At 50.8% G+C, this 15,629-nt stretch overlaps 1 long non-coding RNA gene across 2 annotated transcripts in view; it reads left to right on the top strand.

Annotated features, from left to right (window-relative positions):
* Positions 1 to 15,629, top strand: part of LOC147689482 (uncharacterized) — a 62,725-nt gene that overhangs the window by 13,136 nt on the left and 33,960 nt on the right. For both annotated transcript variants that reach the window (XR_015300619.1, XR_015300620.1), the window contains exon 2: positions 6,508 to 6,619. This is a non-coding gene — a long non-coding RNA (uncharacterized LOC147689482). The remainder of the gene's footprint in view (positions 1 to 6,507; positions 6,620 to 15,629) is intronic.

Raw genomic sequence — 15,629 nt, forward strand, 5'->3', positions numbered from 1 at the left:
CCCTCCGCCTTTATCTGCGGGTTTGATTATGATGGTATCAGAATTTCGTAAATTGTCCAGTGCGATTCTCTCCTGTTTCGTGAGATTCATTAAAGGTTTTTTAGGTGTAGCATTTTCAACATCATTAAAGACGGCTTGCTCGAAAGTAGAGATTTTCACCGGAGTCATATGTGGTGGTGGCATAAAAGTAGATTTATTCCGTAGCCCTGTCTCATTTGGGTCCATATTCTCCTCTGTGTTGGTTCTCTTCTCAAAGAATGCTTTCAGTCTCAGTTTCCTGAAGAACGATGAAAGTTCACAGTGAAGTTTAAATTTGTCTAGGTTCGCTGTGGCACAAAGCCCAGACCCTTATTAAGGACTGATTCCTCGTCACTACTTAAAGGTATGGAAGAAAGATTGGTCACTAAGTTCTCCGATTGCTCGGCCCTGCCTGTTGGGGTTTGTTCATGTTCTGGTTCGCATTGGGGTCTTCCTGTGCCCAGTGTACTTGACTGCCCTGATTGGGGTTTTTTCTTCTTCCCCGCCCTCTCCCGCCCCAGTTTAAAAAAGGTGGTCTGTAGGGGTTAGGTGGATAGAATGGTTGCTGAAAGGGTGGTTGCCACCCGTACATTGGGAAGTTCTGTGGGTGGTTGTAAGGATCCGGGAAACCCTGCATGGGCATTGGGTTAAAGGTCGACCAATTACCTTGCCCCCTGCCACGTCTATTCTTTCATACCCATCTCTGTGTCTGATCTCGGCCATAGGGAATTGATATTTCTTATTGTAAGCATAGGTAGAGCGTGCTGTTTTATGCCCTCCTCTGTATCTCATCTCTGACACAGGGGATTGATCCTTTTCACTGTAAGCATAGGTGGAGCCTGCTGTTTTATGCCCACCTCTGTGTCTCATTTCGGACACAGGGGATTGATCCTTCTCACTGTAAGCATAGGTAGAGCCTGCTGTTTCATGCCCACATCTACGTCTGATCTCGGACACAGGGGATTGATCCTTCTCCCTGTAAGCATAGGTAGAGCCTATTCTTTCATGCCCACCTCTGTGTCTGATCTCAGACATAGGGGACTGATCCTTCTCCCTGTAAGCATAGGTAGAGCCTGCTGTTTCATACCCACCTCTGTGTCTCATCTCGGACACAGGGGATTGATCCTTCTCACTGTAAGCATAGGTAGAGTCTATTCTTTCATACCCACCTCTGTATCCCATCTCGGACACAGGGGATTGATCCTTCTCATCGTAAGCATAGGTAGAGCCTGCTGTTTCATACCCACCTCTGTGTCTCATCTCGGACACAGGGGATTGAACCTTCTTACCGTAAGCATAGGTAGAGCCTGCTCTTTCATACCCACCTCTGTGTCTCATCTCGGACACAGGGGATTGAACCTTCTTACCGTAAGCATAGGTAGAGCCTGCTGTTTCATGCCCACATCTACGTCTGATCTCGGAAACAGGGGATTGATCCTTCTCACTGTAAGCGTAGGTAAAGCCTCCTGTTTCATGCCCACCTCTGTGTCTCATCTCGGACACAGGGGATTGATCCTTCTCACTGTAAGCACAGGTAGAGCCTGCTGTTTCATGCCCACCTCTGTGTCTCATCTCGGACACAGGGGATTGATCCTTCTCACTGTAAGCACAGGTAGAGCCTGCTGTTTCATACCCACCTCTGTGTCTCATCTCGGACATAGGGGATTGATCCTTCTCATCGTAAGCATAGGTAGACACAAAAGCAACAAATACCCCTGCTCTAGGAAAAATGCAGTAAAGTCACAGTAGTTTCTGGTTGTGGAAACAGTAGTAAAATAAGCACATCAACATATATCAAAGTCAGTAGATGGCGGTATGCCAGGAAAAAGTTTGATAATGAGTAGAATTCTTGTTGTGGAAAGCAGTTTATTGTTTCTCTTGTTATGGCCAACACGTGTTTCATCGCAGGGAAACCAGACTGCGAATCTTCAGGGCTGGGTATAGATACAAAAAATGCATTTGTATGGTTGTCCTATGTGAGCTAAGCAATTGAAAAAAGGTGGTTGGTGGACCCTTCGTGATACATCGTGGGCATGCCATAGAGTGACTAGGTGTAAAAACGTATGACTTGAATTCTGTAGTTTAAGTGCCTTTGGTGTATGTGACTGGTGAAGTTTTTATACCGTGGTTAAGCAGATTGTGTGGAAATGACTGCAGACAATCTATGGTTGGGAAGTTCTAAAAAAGGGAAACACATTGACCAGTATGCATAGAAACATTTTGAAAACGGAAATACATCGAGGCGAAAAAACTGAAGTGCAAGTGCTCTGATGTACAACCCATTGTGACCTGTAGTGACCGCTAAGTGAGTTCTTAAATGATCAAAACATATATCAAAACATTTTGTAGAAAACATCGACCAATTAATGAAATACGACCGGTAACCGTTTTATAACATGTTGTATGATCAAAACCTATATCAAAATATTTTGTGAAAAAGATCGACCATTTTATGAAGTACGACCGGTACATATAGTAGGGGGTGTTACAGTCACCCAGATGAGCCCGATAAGGTATGAAGAAATGTCTAAATTTTCGTCGCCCCTGTGTACTTAAATTCCTTTAAGGGTTCTTCATGTGTTTTTGTTTTAAACCCCGTGTCTTTGGCTATAGGAGCTAACCAACCACGCGTGTACAGCGCGTCCTTCATACACTCGCCGTTCTGGGTGTTGGTCTCATTACCAATCCCGGCTTTTGTTATTTAAAAGGGTGAGTTGTATAAGTTTTGATTTACTATTTCTGCCCTAGAATATGACTAGATCGTTTCCTATATTACATAATCCAACCACCCACCAATATAAGGAAAGTTGCGTAAAACCTCTACAATACAATCATATGTTCCTCGTGTTTTGTAAATTTCTTGCGTCTGGTGTTCTGAAAACAGATTTATTAGTGTGCTTTTTCAATTAAACACACCCATAGAATAGCTATCCTCCTTTTCCGTGCTATAACGCTTACATTGACCAGTGGCGTACGGAATGACCACTTGTTTCCATACAAGGTTGACACCACTACAGGGCTGTACAACCAAATCGACAGATTGAGCACCTCATGAGTGTTCAAAAATATAGCACTAACTCTCTACCTTTCTGCATCCTCCTTAGCACTAATCGACAATGTCCTCAAACACCCCCTACTATATGTACCGGTCGTACTTCATAAAATGGTCGATCTTTTTCACAAAATATTTTGATATAGGTTTTGATCATACAACATGTTATAAAACGGTTACCGGTCGTATTTCATTAATTGGTCGATGTTTTCTACAAAATGTTTTGATATATGTTTTGATCATTTAAGAACTCACTTAGCGGTCACTACAGGTCACAATGGGTTGTACATCAGAGCACTTGCACTTCAGTTTTTTCGCCTCGATGTATTTCCGTTTTCAAAATGTTTCTATGCATACTGGTCAATGTGTTTCCCTTTTTTAGAACTTCCCAACCATAGATTGTCTGCAGTCATTTCCACACAATCTGCTTAACCACGGTATAAAAACTTCACCAGTCACATACACCAAAGGCACTTAAACTACAGAATTCAAGTCATACGTTTTTACACCTAGTCACTCTATGGCATGCCCACGATGTATCACGAAGGGTCCACCAACCACCTTTTTTCAATTGCTTAGCTCACATAGGACAACCATACAAATGCATTTTTTGTATCTATACCCAGCCCTGAAGATTCGCAGTCTGGTTTCCCTGCGATGAAACACGTGTTGGCCATAACAAGAGAAACAATAAACTGCTTTCCACAACAAGAATTCTACTCATTATCAAACTTTTTCCTGGCATACCGCCATCTACTGACTTTGATATATGTTGATGTGCTTATTTTACTACTGTTTCCACAACCAGAAACTACTGTGACTTTACTGCATTTTTCCTAGAGCAGGGGTATTTGTTGCTTTTGTGCCTACCTGTGTGGATTTATCCACCTTGAGCGGTTACGAGGGATTACCGCCCGCCCCTTTGCCTGGAAACTGTTACTTTGAGCCCACCTTAAAACCCTGCGATCACACGGTTGTGCGCCCGTCCTAATCTGGAATACCTGAAACCCTCCCAGCAGTTCAGTAAGCATAGGTAGAGCCTGCTGTTTCATGCCCACCTCTGTGTCTCATCTCAGACATAGGGGACTGATCCTTCTCCCTGTAAGCATAGGTAGAGTCTATTCTTTCATGCCCACCTCTGTGTCTGATCTCGGACACAGGGGATTGAACCTTCTCACCGTAAGCATAGGTAGAGCCTCGTGTTTCATACCCACCTCTGTGTCTCATCTCGGACACAGGGGATTGATCCTTCTCCCTGTAAGCACAGGTAGAGCCTGCTGTTTCATGCCGACCTCTGTGTCTGATCTTGGACACAGGGGATTGATCCTTCTCACTGTAAGCATAGGTAGAGCCTGCTGTTTCATGCCCACCTCTGTGTCTCATCTCGGACACAGGGGATTGATCCTTCTCACTGTGCGCATAGGTAGAGCCTGCTGTTTCATACCCACCTCTGTGCCTGATCTCGGACATAGGGGATTGATCGTTCTCATCGTAAGCATAGGAAGAGCCTGCTGTTTCATGCCCACCTCTGTGTCTCATCTCGGACACAGGGGATTGATACTTTTCATTGTAAGCATAGGTAGAGCCAGCTGTTTCATACCCGTATCTGTGTCTGATTTAACACATAGGAGATTGGATGCTTCCCAGTATAAAGATGTAATTGTTTGGTTGAAGATTTCTGGACTTTTGGTTCTACAATTGTTAGGGTCCAACTTGTGGCACATTTCTCGTAAATGGCTACACCCAAGAACCATTATGAAGGTAAGTATAGCGAGAGATGTAGGATTGTCAACGTTAGTGTAGAATAATTGTCAGTTGTTTTCTGATGTTTTTCACTTGCTACGTTTTAATTTGTATTTCCATACATGAAGTGAGAACAGGAATAGTGAAAATCAGCCGACAAGTGTTTCGCCCTAGTGGCCCATTGGCCGTGGGCTTTTTGAAGGCTGATAGTGTGAGAGTTGGAAAGGGGGATTGAAAGTAAGTTGAGTTTAAGGGAAGAAGAAGAGAAAACGAGGTCACAAAGTGCGAAATGACAAGGTAACTTTAGGGTAAAATGGGACGTGATAATTCAGAAGTTTGAGTGATGGAAGTTGAGGTAGAGATAGTAGGGTAGAAAAGAAAAATAGGAGGGGCACAATGAGAGAGAGATGGGAAGAGAGAAATAAATACAAGAGAAGAGATAATAGGGCACAAAAGAAAAATAGGAGGGGCACAGTGAGAGAGAGATGGGAAGAGAGAAATAAAGACAAGAGAAGAGAAAGCAAAAAAGTGAAAGAACTGAAGGAAAAGAAGAAACAGGAAGAAGAAGGGAAGGAAAATTGACATAGGTCAGTTCAATATAGTATTGTGGCATATTTATACACACATTTTCTAGATTACAAGAGGAAAGATCTATGATAATTGCAACATTAAAGGGCCACTAGGGCGAAACACGTGTCAGCTGTTTTTCACTATTCCTGTTCTCACTTCATGTATGGAAATACAAATAAAAACCAAGCACATGAAAAACATCAGAAAACAATTGAAAATTATTCTACACTAACATTGACAAATCGAGAGGGCACAATCCTCCATCTCTCTCTATACCAGTAGAAAGATAGGTAGATGTTCCCTGTTTTACACCTTGCTTGATCCGTGTTTGATCTCAGACATTTGGGACTGACACTTGTCATTGTAAACACAGGTAGGCCCTCCTCCTGTCACACCTGGCTCTGCACCTTATGTCAGGCACAGGCGCTCGGGTCCTGTCAGCCTGCTCAGAGGTAGGTCCCCATCTTCCTTTGTGAATGCAGCGCTGCCTCGCCCACGCCAAGGTGTAGGCGCTCTGAGCTCCACCCGAGTCCAAAACAGCGACTTGTTGGTAGCATCTCACAGTTTTTTTTCTTAACAGTGGTCAGAAAGGCAGAGTGCGCAGAAAGGTTGACCTTTTTTTTCTTGGTTTACTTACTTCTGAGTTAAAAACATTTTTAGCTAATTAATTTGGGATACAAAAAATATTGGATTAAAAAACATCACGGAGGGCATGGATATTATGCAGTATTAAACTTAAGTACTACATATGGGTAAGAAATACTGAAAGAGATGGTAAGGGAAGAGGGTTGCTGGGGAAGGATGAGGGAGTGTACATAGGCATCTCTGTTAAAAAAAAGTCTGCATTTAAGTGCAAAGATAAAAATACAAAGGAAAGACGGATATGCTAATATAAGATCTCTCTGTAAAGAAAAAAGAGACATTTACAAAATTTAAAAAATGACCCGATATAAATGAAAAAGTACTAATGCAAGCAGGACCCTGAGATTGACCACGCTGAGAATAATGAACCAAGAAAGTTTCAAAGTGATTCATGTGCCCAAGAAAACACATGGACATACTGAAACTTAATTCCTAAAACTTACATTGTAAATATTCTTTTTCTTTTGGGGGTCATCATAAAGTGGCTATCATCAGCGAACCATCTGTAACAGTGCCCAGGACCAACGGTGCCCAGGATCAGCGGTGCCAGCGACAGAGTGACCCAGATCTGCCTGACCTCTGCTGACCCCTCAAGTAAGTTCTGTACAAAACCTGCCCCTCCTACCTCCCTTCCCAACCTTACCCTCCCAGCTTTGTTTTACACCGTGTATGATTTATTAGTTTACCCATTTCATATAGTGCTCAAGGATTTGAGACACATGTGGGTGCTGTACATTCAAACATCTTTTACACAATCAGCTTAAAGTCGATGCAAGGCGAGTAAAGAAGAGTAAACACAGCCTGTAGAGTGCCTCACCTCACACAGAGTGCTTCACCTCACACAGAGTGCCTCCCCTCACACAGAGTGCCTCCCCTCACAAAGAGTGCCTCCCCTCACACAGAGTGCTTCACCTCACACAGAGTGCCTCCCCTCACACAGAGTGCCTCCCCTCACACAGAGTGCCTCCCCTCACACAGAGTGCCTCCCCTCACACAGAGTGCCTCCCCTTACATAGAGTGCCTCCCCTAACAGAGTGTCTATCCTCACACAGTGTGCCTCCCCTTACATAAAGTGCCTACCCTTACATAAAGTGCCTTCCCTTACATAGAGTGCCTCCCCTTACACAGAGTGCCTCCCCTTACATAGAGTGCCTCCCCTTACACAGAGAGCCTCCCCTTACATAGAGTGCCTCCCCTCACACAGAGTGCCTCCCCTTACATAGAGTGCCTCCCCTAACAGAGTGTCTATCCTCACACAGTGTGCCTCCCCTTACATAAAGTGCCTACCCTTACATAAAGTACCTTCCCTTACATAGAGTGCCTCCCCTTACACAGAGTGCCTCCCCTTACACAGAGTGCCTCCCCTTACACAGAGTGCCTCCCCTTACATAGAGTGCCTTCCCTTACATAAAGTGCCTCCCCTTACATAGAGTGCCTCCCCTCACACAGTGTGCATCCCCTTACATACACTGCCTCTCCTAACAGAGTGCCCGCCCCTTACATAGAGTGCCTCCCGTTACATAGAGTGCATCCCCTTACAGTGTGCCCCCCTTACATAGAATGCCTTCCCTTACACAGAGTGCCTCCCCTTACACAGAGTGCCTCCCCTTACATAAAGTGCCTACCCTTACTTAGAGTGCTTCCCCTTATATAGAGTGCCTCTCTTTACATAAAGTGCCCACCCTTACATAGAGTGCTTCACCTTACATAGAGAGCCTCCCCTTACATAGAGTGCCTCCCCTTACACAGAGTGCCTCCCCTTACATAAAGTGCCTACCCTTACATAGAGTGCTTCACCTTACATAGAGTGCCTCTCCTTACATAGAGTGCCTCCCCTTACATAGAGTGCCTCCCCTTACACAGAGTGTCTCCCTTTACGCAGAGTGCCTCCCCTTACATAGAGTGCCTCCCCTCACACAGTGTGCCTCCCCTTACACAGAGTGCCTCCCCTTACATAGACTGCCTCCCCTTACATAGAGTGCCTCCCCTCACACAGAGTGCCTTCCCTCACACAGAGTGCCTCCCCTTACATAGAGTGCCTCCCCTCACACAGAGTGCCTCCCCTTACACAGAGTGTCACCCCTAACATAGACTGCCTCCCCTTACATAGAGTGCCTCCCCTTACACAGAGTGCCTCCCCTCACACAGAGTGCCACCCCTTACACAGAGTGCCACCCCTTACACAGAGTGCCACCCCTTACACAGAGTGCCTCCCCTCACACAGAGTGCCTCCCCTTACATAGAGTACCTCCCCTTACATAAAGTGCCTACCCTTACATAGAGTGCTTCACCTTACATAGAGTGCCTCTCCTTACATAGAGTGCCTCCCCTTACATAGAGTGCCTCCCCTTACACAGAGTGTCTCCCTTTACGCAGAGTGCCTCCCCTTACATAGAGTGCCTCCCCTCACACAGTGTGCCTCCACTTACACAGAGTGCCTCCCCTTACATAGACTGCCTCCCCTTACATAGAGTGCCTCCTCTCACAGAGTGCCTCCCCTTACATAGAGTGCCTCCCCTCACAGAGTGAATCTCCTCACAGAGTGCCCCCTCACACAGAGTGCCTCCCCTGACATAGAGTGCCTCCCCTGACATAGAGTGCCTCCCCTCACAGAGTGCCTCCCCTCACAGAGTGCCTCCCCTTACTTAGAGTGCCTCCCCTCACAGAGTGCCTCTCCTCACAGAGTGCCCCCCTCACACAGAATGCCTTCCCTCACAGAGTGCGAAACAGAAAAACATTTGGCTAGCCAGACTGCTTTGAATTACAATAAGAACCCACACAGCAAATGAGTGCTGCGTGGCCAGGCCATTTGTTTAGAAAAACATTTATTTTTGGTTCAAAATCAGGTTTTCAAAGTTCATAAAAACATGACATCAAAGGAAAACACACCGTCAAAAACAGTCAAGTCAAACGCAAAAACAAAAAATTGTATGCACCATGAATACCCAAATATACAGACACGAATACTGAATCTTCAAACATTAACAAGACACCAAAATGCAACTTAGAATCCAATACATACGATCCAAATCAATTGTAAATAAAGAACATATAACATGAAAAGGCAAAGCAAGACCAGTCCTTTAACTACAATACCAGTGGACAGGCGGAATTCAAGGTGGAAAACAACTGCCTGCCTGTCCACAAGACCTGTGACTGAGTATTCTGTCTGGTTCCACACAAGGGCCCACGTCAGTGGGGTAAATCGATCCCAAGTTGCACACTTCCTTCTTGTCACAGGCTGGGGGTCAACGCGTTTCGAACCAACATGATTCAAGGTTCTCCTCAGGACAGGGACTGGGTATAGTATTCACTGCACCGCGTGCACAATGGGTTGCAGGGGTGAAGGAAAAACTGTAAAGCAGGAAAATGACTCTGAACGGAAGGTTCCAAGGACTCCTTGAACGCCTTCAGCAGCGGATTCGATCTTCATTACGCATCGGCCCCGTGCGGCAGATTAATTCCCGCCCCACCCGTTAATGAATTCCCGAAGCCGTTCACTCTGTCAGACGGCGCTCAGTACAAAAAAAGAATGTGAATTTTGACACATCCTTCAACAGCGTACCGCTGGGCGGGCGCCCTGAACTTCTGACACCTATTAATTCCGTTCAGAGTCATTGTCCTGCTTTACAGTTTTTCCTTCACCCCTGCAACCCATTGTGCACGCGGTGCAGTGAATACTATACCCAGTCCCTGTCCTGAGGAGAACCTTGAATCATGTTGGTTCGAAACGCGTTGACCCCCAGCCTGTGACAAGAAGGAAGTGTGCAACTTGGGATCGATTTACCCCACTGACGTGGGCCTTGTGTGCAACCAGACAGAATACTCAGGCACAGGTCTTGTGGACAGGCAGGCAGTTGTTTTCCACCTTGAATTCCGCCTGTCCACTGGTATTGTGGTTAAAGGACTGGTCTTGCTATGCCTTTTCATGTTATATGTTCATTATTTACAATTGATTTGGATCGTATGTATTGGATTCTAAGATGCATTTTGGCGTCTTGTTAATGTTTGAAGATTCAGTATTCGTGTCTGTATATTTTGTATTCATGGTGCACACAATTGTTTGTTTTTGCGTTTGACTTGACTGTTTTTGACGGTGTGTTTTCCTTTGATGTCATGTTTTTATGAACTTTGAAAACCTGATTTTGAACCAAAAATAAATGTTTTGCTAAACAAATGGCCTGGCCACGCAGCACTCATTGGCTGTGTGGGTTCTAATTGTAATTCAAAGCAGTCTGGCTAGCCAAATGTTTTTCTGTTTCGCAACTGTTGAGGTCCCGGCTGGTCGGTTTTTTGGACCCAAAACCTTTCTGTCCCCTCACAGAGTGCCAGGGGCGTAACAAACGCCCCTGCAGCCCCCGCGATGCGGGGGGGGCCCTAATCTCTTCAGTAAATGAAGGGAGCCCCGGCCCACTCGGCTCTTCGGTAAGAGCTGTGAGAGAGGCTTGCGCAAGTTTCTCTCCCTTTAAAGCTGGTGCAGGCTGTCTGCAGCCTGTTCCGAGCCCCTTGCTCCCTCCCGCTGACTGAAGAGAAGCAAAGTTTCAACTGACATTGTTTCTCTTCAGACAGAGCCAGGCCCTGAAAGAGGATAGGGGTGGGGCCCCAGAGACAGCATTCCCCACAGGGTTCAGCTCCTCTGAGAAGTATCAGCTACTCCCACTTCCCACAAGTGCCAGACTCACTCTGCCACCAGTGCCAGCCTCTCACACTGCCACCAGTGCCAGCCTCTCACACTGCCACCAGTGCCTGCCTCTCACACTGCCACCAGTGCCTGCCTCTCACTCTGCCACCAGTGCCTGCCTCTCACACTGCCACCAGTATCTGCCTCTCACACTGCCACCAGTGCAAGCCTCTCACACTGCCACCAGTGCAAGCCTCTCACACTACCACCAGTGCCAGCCTCTCACACTGCCACCAGTGCCAGCCTCTCACACTGCCACCAGTGCCAGCCTCTCACACTGCCACCAGTGCCAGCCTCTCACTCTGCCACCAGTGCCCGCCTCACGTACTGCCACCAGTGCCAGCCTCTCACTCTGCCACCAGTGTCAGCCTCTCACTCAACCACCAGTGCCAGCCTCTCACTCTGCCACCAGTGCCAGCCTCTCACACTGCCACCAATGCCAGCCTCTCAAACTGCCACCAGTGCCTGCCTCTCACTCTACCACTAGTGCCAGCCTCTCACTCTGCCACCAGTGCCTGCCTCTCGTACTGCCACCAGTGCCAGCCTCTCACTCTGGCACCAGTGTCAGCCTCTCACTCAACCACCAGTGCCAGCCTCTCACACTGCCACCAGTGCCAGCCTCTCACACTGACACCAGTGCCTGCCTCTCACTCTACCACTAGTGCCAGCCTCTCACTCTGCCACCAGTGCCAGCCTCTCACACTGCCACCAGTGCCAACCTCTCACTCTGCCACCAGTGCCTGCCTCTCACACTGCCACCAGTGCCTGCCGCTCACTCTACCACCATTGCCAGCCTCTCACTCTACCACTAGTGCCAGCCTCTCACTCTGCCACCAGTGGCAGCCTCTCACACTGCCACCAGTGCCAGCCTCTCACACTGCCACCAGTGCCTGCCTCTCACACTGCCACCAGTGCCTGCCTCTCACTTTGCCACCAGTGCCTGCCTCTCACGCTGCCACCAGTGCCTGCCGCTCACTCTACCACCAGTGCCAGCCTCTCACTATACCACCAGTGCCAGCCTCTCACACTGCCACCAGTGCCTGATGCTCACTCTGCCACCAGTGCCAGCCTCTCACTCTGCCACCAGTGCCAGCCTCCCACACTGCCACCAGTGCCTGCTGCTCACTCTGCCACCAGTGCCAGCCACTCACTCTGCCACCAGTGCCAGCCTCTCACTCTGCCACCAGTGCCAGCCTCTCACACTGCCACCAGTGCCAGCCTCTCACACTGCCAACAGTGCCAGCCTCTCACACTGCCACCAGTGCCAGCCTCTCACACTGCCACCAGTGCCTGCCTCTCACTCTGCCACCAGTGCCAGCCTCTCACTCTGCCACCAGTGCCTGCCGCTCACTCTGCCACCAGTGCCTGCCTCTCACTCTGCCACCAGTGCCAGCCTCTCACACTGCCACCAGTGCCTGATGCTCACTCTGCCACCAGTGCCAGCCTCTCACTCTGCCACCAGTGCCAGCCTCTTACACTGCCACCAATGCCAGCCTCTCACACTTTAACCAGTGCCTGCCTCTCACACTGCCACCAGTGCCAGCCTCTCACACTGCCACCAGTGCCAGCCTCTCACACTGCCACCAGTGCCTGCCTCTCACTCTGCCACCAGTGACAGCCTCTCACTCTGCCACCAGTGCCTGCCGCTCAATCTGCCACCAGTGCCTGCCTCTCACTTTGCCACCAGTGCCTGCCTCTCACGCTGCCACCAGTGCCTGCCGCTCACTCTACCACCAGTGCCAGCCTCTCACTATACCACCAGTGCCAGCCTCTCACACTGCCACCAGTGCCTGATGCTCACTCTGCCACCAGTGCCAGCCTCTCACTCTGCCACCAGTGCCAGCCTCCCACACTGCCACCAGTGCCTGCTGCTCACTCTGCCACCAGTGCCAGCCACTCACTCTGCCACCAGTGCCAGCCTCTCACTCTGCCACCAGTGCCAGCCTCTCACACTGCCACCAGTGCCAGCCTCTCACACTGCCAACAGGGCCAGCCTCTCACACTGCCACCAGTGCCAGCCTCTCACACTGCCACCAGTGCCTGCCTCTCACTCTGCCACCAGTGCCAGCCTCTCACTCTGCCACCAGTGCCTGCCGCTCACTCTGCCACCAGTGCCTGCCTCTCACTCTGCCACCAGTGCCAGCCTCTCACACTGCCACCAGTGCCTGATGCTCACTCTGCCACCAGTGCCAGCCTCTCACTCTGCCACCAGTGCCAGCCTCTTACACTGCCACCAATGCCAGCCTCTCACACTTTAACCAGTGCCTGCCTCTCACACTGCCACCAGTGCCAGCCTCTCACACTGCCACCAGTGCCAGCCTCTCACACTGCCACCAGTGCCTGCCTCTCACTCTGCCACCAGTGACAGCCTCTCACTCTGCCACCAGTGCCTGCCGCTCAATCTGCCACCAGTGCCTGCCTCTCACTCTGCCACCAGTGCCAGCCTCTCACACTGCCACCAGTGCCTGATGCTCACTCTGCCACCAGTGCCAGCCTCTCACTCTGCCACCAGTGCCAGCCTCTCACACTGCCACCAGTGCCAGCCTCTCACACTTTCAGCAGTGCCTGCCTCTCACACTGCCACCAGTGCCTACCTCTCACTCTGCCACTAGTGCCAGCCTCTCACTCTGCCACCAGTGCTTGCAGCTCACTCTGCCACCAGTGCATGCCTCTCACTCTGCCACCAGTGCCAGCCTCTCACACTGCCACCAGTACCTGATGCTCACTTTGCCACCAGTGCCAGCCTTTCACTCTGCCACCAGTGCCAGCCTCTCACACTGCCACCAGTGCCTGCCGCTCACCCTGCCACCAGTGCCAGCCTCTCACTCTGCCACCAGTGCCAGCCTCTCACACTGCCACCAGTGCCTGACGCTCACTCTGCCACCAGTGCCTGCCTTTCACTCTGCCACCATTGCCAGCCTCTCACACTGCCACCAGTACCTGATGCTCACTCTGCCACCAGTGCCAGCCTTTCACTCTGCCACCAGTGCCAGCCTCTCACACTGCCACCAGTGCCTGCCGCTCACCCTGCCACCAGTGCCAGCCTCTCACTATGCCACCAGTGCCAGCCTCTCACACTGCCAATAGTGCCAGCCTCTCACACTGCCACCAGTGCCTGCCTCTCACACTGCCACCAGTGACTGCCTCTCACTCTGCCACCAGTGCCTGCCTCTCACACTGCCACCAGTGCCTGCCTCTCACACTGCCACAAGTGCAAGCCTCTCACACTGCCACCAGTGCCAGCCTCTCACACTGCCACCAGTGCCAGCCTCTCACTCTGCCACCAGTGCCTGCCTCTCGTGCTGCCACCAGTGCCAGCCTCTCACTCTGCCACCAGTGTCAGCCTCTCACTTAACCACCAGTGCCAGCCTCTCAGTCTGCCACCAGTGCCGGCCTCTTACACTGCCACCAGTGCCAGCCTCTCAAACTGCCACCAGTGCCTGCCTCTCACTCTACCACTAGTGCCAGCCTCTCACTCTGCCACCAGTGCCTGCCTCTCATACTGCCACCAGTGCCAGCCTCTCACTCTGCCACCATTGTCAGCCTCTCACTCAACCACCAGTGCCAGCCTCTCACTCTGCCACGAGTGCCAGCCTCTCACTCTGCCACTAGTGCCAGCCTCTCACACTGCCACCAGTGCCTGCCTATCACTCTACCACCAGTGCCAGCCTCTCACTCTGCCACCAGTGCCAGCCTCTCACACTGCCACCAGTGCCAGCCTCTCACTCTGCCACCAGTGCCTGCCTCTCACACTGCCACCAGTGCCTGCCGCTCACTCTACCACCAGTGCCAGCCTCTCACTCTACCACTAGTGCCAGCCTCTCACTCTGCCACCAGTGCCAGCCTCTCACTCTGCCACCAGTGCCAGCCTCTCACACTGCCACCAGTGCCTGACGCTCACTCTGCCACCAGTGCCTGCCTCTCACTCTGCCACCAGTGCCAGCCTCTCACACTGCCACCAGTACCTGATGCTAACTCTGCCACCAGTGCCAGCCTTTCACTCTGCCACCAGTGCCAGCCTCTCACACTGCCACCAGTGCCTGCCGCTCACCCTGCCACCAGTGCCAGCCTCTCACTCTGCCACCAGTGCCAGCCTCTCACACTGCCACCAGTGCCAGCCTCTCACACTGCCACCAGTGCCTGCCTCTCACACTGCACCAGTGACTACCTCTCACTCTGCCACCAGTGCCAGCCTCTCACTCTGCCACCAGTGCCTGCCTCTCACACTGCCACCAGTGCCTGCCGCTCACTCTACCACCAGTGCCAGCCTCTCACTCTACCACTAGTGCCAGCCTCTCACTCTGCCACCAGTGCCAGCCTCTCACTCTGCCACCAGTGCCAGCCTCTCACACTGCCACCAGTGCCTGACGCTCACTCTGCCACCAGTGCCTGCCTCTCACACTGCACCAGTGACTACCTCTCACTCTGCCACCAGTGCCTGCCTCTCACACTGCCACCAGTGCCTGCCTCTCACACTGCCACCAGTGCAAGCCTCTCACACTGCCACCAGTGCCAGCCTCGAACACTGCCACCAGTGCCAGCCTCTCACACTGCCACCAGTGCCAGCCTCTCACACTGCAACCAGTGCCAGCCTCCCACTCTGCCACCAGTGCCTGCCTCTCGTGCTGCCACCAGTGCCAGCCTCTCACTCTGCCACCAGTGTCAGCCTCTCACTCAACCACCAGTGCCAGCCTCTCACTCTGCCACCAGTGCCGGCCTCATACACTGCCACCAGTGCCAGCCTCTCAAACTGCCACCAGTGCCTACCTCTCACTCTACCACTAGTGCCAGCCTCTCACTCTGCCACCAGTGCCTGCCTCTCATACTGCCACCAGTGCCGGCCTCATACACTGCCACCAGTGCCAGCCTCTCAAACTGCCACCAGTGCCTACCTCTCACTCTACCACTAGTGCCAGCCTCTCA

Source organism: Lissotriton vulgaris, chromosome 10 (assembly GCF_964263255.1).
Source record: "Lissotriton vulgaris chromosome 10, aLisVul1.2, whole genome shotgun sequence".
NCBI classification, from domain to species: Eukaryota; Metazoa; Chordata; class Amphibia; order Caudata; family Salamandridae; genus Lissotriton; species Lissotriton vulgaris.